Below are 8,914 nucleotides of genomic sequence, written 5' to 3'. Positions count from 1 at the left end.
TTTTTTTTCCCTACAGAAATGCCTCATGACCATGTTAAGATAATAATAATTCACAATCTCACTACTAAAACTCTGTTATATTATGGCATGCGTATACGGCATTTACTTGTTTTATCGGACTTTAAGGAAACTTGGGGGTGCAGAGCAGGCAACCCCACGTGATTCTCTCCATGCCTCCATCCCCCCCATTCCTCAAAGGTGGACAATAAGAGCGTCACGCCCTGGTTTTATATCCGTATTACGGCTTGATTCACATGCGATGGTTCAACGGCCCGAAATCGACCTCCACCTCCAAGAGGTTACCAGCAAGTTCCGAGAGCTCCGCAGAAGGCCGCTTTGGGCGCTCTCAGGGGGTCCTCGGGTCACGTTCTTCCTGCCGCCACCCCCCCCCCCTCCGCGGTGACCCTGTGCGCGGGAGGGACCGCGTCTATGGCTGGGACCCTGGTGCCCGCACCTGAAGCCCCGGTGAGGCTGCGACTCTGCAGCGGGAACCTGGGAGGGCCCGGGCGACCAGAATGGAAACGAGCACGCCCGCGGGCGACCAGCCCCGCGACACCCGCGGAACCGAGAAGCCCCGCGACACCCGCGGAACCGAGAAGCCCCAGGCCCTGAAACACAACCGCGTGAGGTTGTGAGAAAACACAGCTGTAATGGATGCTGGCGACATCGTCAGGTGTGCCTTTTCCCAGAGACCCAAACTCCGCATCACCTAAGACGACCTGTATGAAAACGCGCAAGTATGTAGAACCAGAGATGAGTAAAGGAAGTTTTAGAAAAAGAAATGCCAAAAAGAAAGAACTTCCCCTGTGACCATTCTGCTGACCGACAATAAATCCCAGGCTGGTTATCAACAGGCCAGTGTCACACCCAGATGTTTCTTCCCAAGGGCTACTTTCCTTCACTCAGATCTATTTTCATATTCCTGGGTAGGTATTTGTTTTTACTTTTACATGTAAAATAGTGATAAAATTCTGATAAATAGGAAATAGAGGGGCGCCTGGGTGGCTCAGTGGGTTAAGCCGCTGCCTTCGGCTCAGGTCATGATCTCAGGGTCCTGGGATCGAGTCCCTCATCGCGCTCTCTGCTCAGCACGGTGCCTGCTTTCCCCTCTCTCTCTCTGCCTACTGGTGATCTGTCAAATAAATAAATAAAATAAAATAAAGAAAATAGAAAAGAATGTATGGCATGTTTAAAAGACACTCATGTATTTTTCTTTCATTTATTTGACAGCGAGAGAGCAGAAGAGTATAAGCAGGGGGAGTGGCAGAGGGAGAGGGAGAAGCAGGCTCTGGGCTGAGCAAGGAGCCTGGGGCAGGACAGGTCTAGGACCCTGGGAGTATGACCTGAGGTAAAGGAATCACTTAACCAACTGAGCCACCCAGGAGCTCCTGTTTTTCTACTGAATGAGATGTGTTTCAAGGGTAAATTCCTAGAATTTGGATTGCAGGATCAAAAGGGTAACACACATCTAGTCTGGTTAGAAATTTCAAAATTCTCCTTAACATGGATTTTACCAATAAGCTTTTCCTATTAGATATGTACGATTTCACATTTCTCTATACTCTTGCTAGCAGGGTGTGTTATTATAGTTCTTAATTTTTGCCATTCTGATAGGTACGATAGTTTTTGTGCATCTTTTGAGTATGAGTGATTTTTAACATACTTCCGTCTTTTCAGATCACTTTTAAATGTTTTTAGTAAATTATCTATGTTTTTTTATCCATTGTTGTGGAGGGTGGAGGTTTTTTGTAAATTTTCTCACATTTTTATAAGTTCCCTGTTACTGGGGTATTAGTCCTCTATGAATGATACAGTAACTTATAGTCTCATTTTCCACTTTTGTGTATTGTTTTGTTGGTTTTGCTATGCATTTTTTTTTAGTTGTATGTGGTTAAATATATCACATTTTTATTTTATTATACATGAATTCCAGTAGATTAAGAAGGCAGATGCAATAGCAGTTTATTTTATTTATATATATATATGTTGTTTAAGAAAAAGCCCCAAATCAATAGCTTTAACTGCATCTTTGAAATATTACAAATGAGTCTGAAAAATCATCTGAAATCTTGTGGTTTTTTGTAGCTGGACAATTTAGATCTTATTCATCGTTCTGTGAACTGTTCCTTTTCCAGAAACACATACCATCTGAACATTTTCTATATCCTTGTTTTTAACGTTGACTTACTGAATCAAAGCAGCTGAGTTTGATACAAATTTAAGGTCATTTTCTTCAAGAATTAACTCATCTTTCTGGACTTCAGGCACTGAACAGTTAACACCTGGCCTCAGCTGAGCCCTGCAGGTATATTTTTCACCCAACAAATTTCAGATTTCAACAAGAGAACCACTCTCCTGAGTAACAACGTTGATGGGGCAGTGAGCCTGGACAGACTCATCTTGTAAGGGAAGCCCAGTGTCACGCCCTTGACTGTGTTCCATACACGATTGCAGATCCTATGGACAGTAGCCAGTGCTTTTCTATTTCCCACCGTTTGTCAATTCTGAGCCTCTTTTTTTTTTTTTTTTTCCCCCAAGGAGACTGGGTTCTATGCTGATGTGATTGTAGTCCCTCCAGAGGGTTCCTCTGGAGCCCTTCACAATGACAGTGCGTCCCTTCAGAGTGATGTTGACATTTTCCAGAATGTCGACAGTCTGATTGCTGAGAACGGGCTTCATTCTCACAGTAGATGTGGCAAAAGGCACTAGCTGTTTGTGATGGTTTTCATACCTTCCTGAATACACGTTTCCATCTGTTTCATTGACTTTCAACCTAAAGTACATCCTTAACATTTCTCGTAGCTCAAATGAGTTGGAGAGCATTTTCTCAGGTTTTATTTATAATACAATGTCTTTATTTCCTTTTTCCTGAGACAACTGTGAGACAACTCTTTCTTTTTCCTGAGACAACCCTCAGGCTAGAAGTGGTTTATAGAATTCCAGGTTGACAGTTTGGGTTTTTTGTTTTTGTGGGTGTATCTTTTTTTTTTTTCCTCCTTTTTTCAATCACTGTAAAGATGTTGGTCCAGTATCCTCTAAAATCCATTATTTTTGAAGCCATGAATCCTTTGAAATATTGTTCCATTGATATGTAGTGTCATTTTCCTCTCACTTCATTTAGATGTTATCTTTCTTTGATTTACTTAGTTTTGACTATGGTGGGTCTAGTCATAATTTTCTTCCCTTTTTAACCTGATTGAGGTTTCTTGAAGTCATTGAATAAAAATTTAACTTACAATAAATTTGAGAAAATTTCAGTGATTATTTTTCTAATATCTTTTTGGTCCCATTCTTCTTTTTTTTTTCCCCCCTCAGGGACTCCAAAATATGTGCCTGTCATTGCCCCTAAATATTATTAATGTTCTGTTCAATTTTTCAATCATTTCTATGTATGTGTCTTCAGGTTCACAACTTTTGTTCTCCCCATTCTGCTATAACAATATTAGACAATTTTATTTGGCCTTTTTAAATTTCAAATATCACCTTTTTTTTTAAGTTTTATTTACTGATTGAGATTTCCATTTTTCAGATATTCCAGAATAATTTTCTTTTATGTCACAAAGCATGATTATAATAACTGCTTTAAAACCCTTGAGTGGGGGAGGGGGGGCACACCTGGGTGGCTCCTGAGTGGCTCAGCGGGTTAAAGCCTCTGCGTTCGGCTCAGGTCGTGATCCTGGGGTCTTGGGATCAAGCCCCGCATTGAGCTCTCTGCTCAGCAGGGAGCCTGCTTACCCCTTTCCCCTCTCTCTGCCTACTTGTGATCTCTGTTAAATAAATAAATAAATCTTTTTTAAAAATTAAAAAATAAAATAAAATCCTTGGGGATTTCAGGGCATCTGGGTGGCTCAGTTGGTCAAGCATCTGACTCTTGATTTCACCTCAGGTCATGAGCTCAGGGTTGTGAGATCTAGTCCTCATTGGGCTTCATGCTCAGTGGGGAGTCAGCTTGTCTCTGTCTTCCTTTGCCCCTCCCGTGGCTCCCACACACACTCTCGCTTTCTTTCTCTCTCTCTCAAATAAATCAGTCTCTAAATCTTGGTCTCCTAATTCCAAAATCCGGGTCTTTTCATAGTAAGTCTCATATAATCGTCTTCTGTACTGAATATAGTTTCCATCTCCATATTTCTTCAGGTATTAAGAATTTTAGGTTGTATCTTAAACTTTGGGAAATTTATTTTGTGGGAATCTGATTCTTTTATTTTACCCCCACAGAAACTTCCTGTTTTGTTTGTTTTTAGTAGTTTAATTTGGTTGTTCTCAGATTGAAAGTCAGACTTTTGAGTAGCAGCCAACTTTGCTCAGCTATTGTGTCTTCGTGTAAACTACTAAGATTCTGTCTTTGGCATTTGTCTTTAGGCTCAGCCAGATATTTAGGCAGAGTTAATGCACAGACTCTGTACCCCAATCTCTGACACTCTCCTTTCCCAGTTTCCTTGTTCACTCTCCAGTGAAGTTTTTTCTTGGCCTTGTAGCGGCCATGTGCAGTACAGGGGGGTCCCGCCATCTTGGCTAGAAGTGGTGAGACCAACCAACTCACCAGGTCCATTCCCCCTTCCAATGAGGAATCTCTTTGAAAGTTCTGATACCTTTGGATCATTCTCCAGTGTCTTCCAGTGGTTGTGTGCTTATTTACTTACCATTTATTTTTGTAATTCCTCTGGAGTTTATAGCTGCTATCTGTAAGTGGGTTGATAAAACCAGAGCTTACTTGGCTTTTACAAGAAGTGAACTCAAGCATGGATATCCAGGATAAAGACAAGATTTCAAAGTAATCACATCATTCTAATTAGAAGAGATTTATCTTAATGCTCTCTCACATATTTATTTTCTTCAAGCTTTCATTGCCTTTTTAATAATTTACAGTTTGTGTTCTTATTTTTTTCCCCAGGTTTATTGAGGTAGGACTGAGATTGGGGAGTATGGACATTTTAAACAATATTAGTTCTCCCAATCCATGAGTATGATAAATCTTATCATTTATGGTAATAGTTCTTTCATAAGAGTTTTTTGGTTTTCAGTGTATGGATCTTTCACCTCCTTGGTTAAATTTACTCCTAAGTATTTTACCATTTTCAACGCTATTGTGAGGGGATCGTTTCCTTTATTTCTTTTTTCAGAAATGTCATTGTTAATGTATAGAAATGCAACAGATTTCTGTATGTTGATTATATACTGCAACTTTATTGAATTCATTGATTATTTCCAACAGTTTTTACTGGAGTCTTTAAGGTTTTCTGTATGTAAAATAATTTCATCTACAAACAGAGACAGTTTTACTCCTTTGTTCCACTTCTTATTTTTGCTGAATTGCTTCTAATACTACGATGAATAGACGTGGTGAGAGTGGACACCCTTTGTCTTGTTCTGCTCTTAGAAGTAAAGCTCTCAATCTTTCATCAGTGGGTATGAGGTTAGCTGTGAGCTTGTCATATACAGACTTTATTATGTTGATTTCTATATTTTTATATTATGTTTATTTCCATATCGAGTTTGTTCAGAGTTTTTATCTGGAAAGAAATTGCATTTGTCAAAGGTTTTTTCTGTATCTATTGAGATAATCATGTGATTTTTATTCATTCTATTAATGTGGTGTATCTGTTTATGGGTTTTTGCATATTTGACCATTCCTGTATCCCAAGGGTGAATCCAATTGATCATGGTGTGTGATCTTTTTTAATATGCTGTTGAATTTGTTTGCTAGCATTTTATTGAGAATTTTTGCATTTATATTTAGGATATTGACCTATAGTTTTTCCTTTCTTACAGCGTCCTTGTCTGACTTTTGTATCGGGGTTATGCTGGTCTGGTAAAATGAGTTCGGGTGTGTTCCCTCCTTTTCTTTTTTTTGGAAGAGTTTGAGAAAGACTAGTGTTAATTCTTCTTTAAATGTTTGATGGAATTCACCAGGGAAACGAACCATCTGGTGTCAGGCTTTTCTTTATTAGGAGTTTTTTCATTACTAATTCAAACTTCTTAGTTACTATTGGTCTACTTAGATTTTACATTTCTTCATAAAGTAGGTTGTATATTTTTAGAAATATATCTCTTTCTTCTAGGTTGATCAATTTGCTGGTCTATCGATGTTTACAGTAGTGTCTCATAATCTTTTATATTTCTGTGGCAGTGATGGTGATTTTTTATCTTTCATATCCGCTTTTGTTTATTTGAGTGCTTTTTTTCTTGGTAAGTTTAGCTAAATGTTTGTCAATTTTGCTTGTCTTTCAAAGACAGTATTAGTATTTGTGTACTAGTAACTTAGCATTGTTAATCTTTTCTTGTTTCCCATTCTTTCATTTATTTCTATACAAATCTTTATTATTTTCTTCCATCTATTAAATTTGGGCATAATTTGTTCTTTCTCTAGTTCCTTGAGATATAATGTTGATTGTTTACTTAGGATCTTTCTTTCTTTTTTTTTTTTTCTTAATGCAATCATTTATAGCTATAATCCTTCCTCTTAAAACCGCTTTTGATGCATCTATCAGGTTTTTGTATGTTGTGTTCCACTTCATTTGTCTCAAGATATATTTTTATATCTTTCTTAAATTTCTTCTTTGATGAATTGGTATTTCAGTATTGTGTTGTTTGATTTCCACGTATTTGTGAATTTTCCAGCTTTCCTCCTGTTCCTGATTTCTCTAGAAATCAACAGGTGGACAGAGTCCCTGGCTGGTACTACGACAAGAAGGAATGTGGTCCACCATGATCTGATTACTGGTTTCTCTGAAGTCCCACCCTTGTTCTGTGTCTTTTCCTGGTTCCCATTCATTGAGCCCCACAGATTCCTCAGGGATCTCTTTGAGGCAAGACCTGAGTGACCTCCTGAGAAGCAGCTTACAATGCGGGGAAACTGAATATGCATTTTAGGCTCTCTTTTCCCAGTGGACAACCTACAGGTCTCAGGGGCCCCACTTAGTGAGGCAATGCGCCAGCCTTGGGATGGGGATGCAGTCAGAATGTAGCTTCTCTTCTTGCACATGTCTGATGCTTTTCTTCTCAGACCCTGGAGTCCAGAGAGGTGTCGTGGCTTCATCTCCACGTTCTGACAGTTTCATAATGGTATCCTCTCCACAAATCAGTGCTGGTTGTTCTTCTTGTGAGAGGGACTGAAGTCAGGAATGACCTAGGTCACCATCTGCCTTGAGGACCGATGTGTGATGCACTGTGGTAGAGATGGACACAAATCTGGGTAGCGGTCATCTTGTCCTCTGCAGCCTGCTGCCTTAGTGCTGTGCTGCATATGAAGGAGCTGAATTTCCTGAAGGAGAGGCTGGGGGCAGCTCTGCTGGCAGAGCCAAAGCTGGAGCCAGAGCCAGAACATCTCTTTTTGGTATTGCAGCTGCCAGCAAAAGCTACCATAGTCTCTCATGAACTTTTAACACAAAACCAATATCATCCAATTAAAAAAAAAAAACAAAAAAAACAAAAACAACTTGTTGCTAGTTGCAGAAGTGCAATCAGCCTCCTGTTAATATTTCAAAGTAAGTTACCTACAACAATGTATTATAAAATAATATTTCAGAGACTAGGAGAGATATCATAATTACAATAGCAAGTAACCTAGGTTCATCTCTACTGAAAAAACTGGGGTAAAATAATATTTGATCAATAACGATCTGGGCTCAGGAAGGGATATATACAATATGAATCCTCTAAATTATTCAATTTGGAAGTTACTCTATCATTTCTATGAAAGGTAATCAAGAACTAGGAACAAAAGCGGCAAAGTTGATGAGACCTGGGATTTATCCCTTTTTGCATTAACTGTCCCAGTTCTTTACTGAAAGTGAGAGAATGAATACCAAGGATGCTTGTGTAAGTGGAGTCTGTTTGAATAGGTTTGAGAATCCACGCTGAATGTTCCTTATAAACTGCAGAGTGCATATCGTTAGCATATCAAAAATCTTCCAAATTGTTCGGAAGATTTTTTTTTCTTTTATTGCAGATTTTCTCTGGAAGGGGCTAGTAAGGAGCGTATCCTGGGATATGAGTTTTATTTCAAGGTTACTGAAGAATCACAGGAGTGCAGCCAAATGGAAAACTGATGAATAATATCCAGAGGGCATTGCTAGAAGATAACCCCATAGTCTCAAGACACTTGAAAAATGATGATAAGGAAACATTTTAAATCTAGTTTGTTGCTAGTGAGAATAAAAATATATTTTGACAGAAAACCAACTTTTTTATCCAAGTTTAACTATAAATTGTAGATTTGTAACCTTTCAATTCACAATGAATACTTATCATCTTGCAGTAATAAACTGCCACATTCAGGAGATATTTCATCTTTAAAACACAGATTTGTTGCCTAAAATAATATAAAATAAAATAGATTTAAGACTCTGTAGGATATCCATGGATTTTTATTTAATAGTAAGTATTTGGGGTAATTTTCAGGATGTTTTTGTATACCAATTTTACAAATGACAATGTACCATTTGGAAAGATCACCTATGTAACCTAGGTATTATTTTTTGTATAGTCAGACAAGGTGATTGCCAAGATTCCTTCCAACTCTAAAATTCTTTCTTTCCAGTTGAACACTATTATTTACTGTTGTCTAGAAATTAAAAACTCTCAACCTGATAAAGTAGCCTTAATATACACTAACTCATAAATATACACAAAATAATATAAATGGAGATGTGAATAAACATGTACTCCTCAACCAACTAAAGAAACATTATTTTATATTTGGAGACCCCTGTGTATCTCTAAGAAAGGTAGCTTTACATTCAGTGAATAAGACTTAGCCAGAAAACTGCATGCTTACCCTTTTGATGAATGACAAGATAGATGTCATGCCTATGCCTGAATTGAGAAAATGAGAAAGAGAGAGAGGAAGAGAAAGAGAAAGAGAAAATGAAAGTGAAAGTACAGGAAAGAAAACCATGGGATAGCAAGACCAAAT

At 38.4% G+C, this 8,914-nt stretch overlaps 1 pseudogene; it reads right to left on the bottom strand.

Moving 5' to 3' along the window:
• Positions 1–2,094: 2,094 nt before the first annotated feature.
• Positions 2,095–3,624, bottom strand: LOC122903558 (annotated as a pseudogene).
• Positions 3,625–8,914: the final 5,290 nt, after the last annotated feature.

Source organism: Neovison vison, chromosome 3 (genome assembly GCF_020171115.1).
Source record: "Neovison vison isolate M4711 chromosome 3, ASM_NN_V1, whole genome shotgun sequence".
In the NCBI taxonomy this organism is placed as follows: domain Eukaryota; kingdom Metazoa; phylum Chordata; class Mammalia; order Carnivora; family Mustelidae; genus Neogale; species Neogale vison.
Note: the sequence above shows the minus strand (reverse complement) of the source record. Positions and strands in the feature narration are given on the sequence as shown.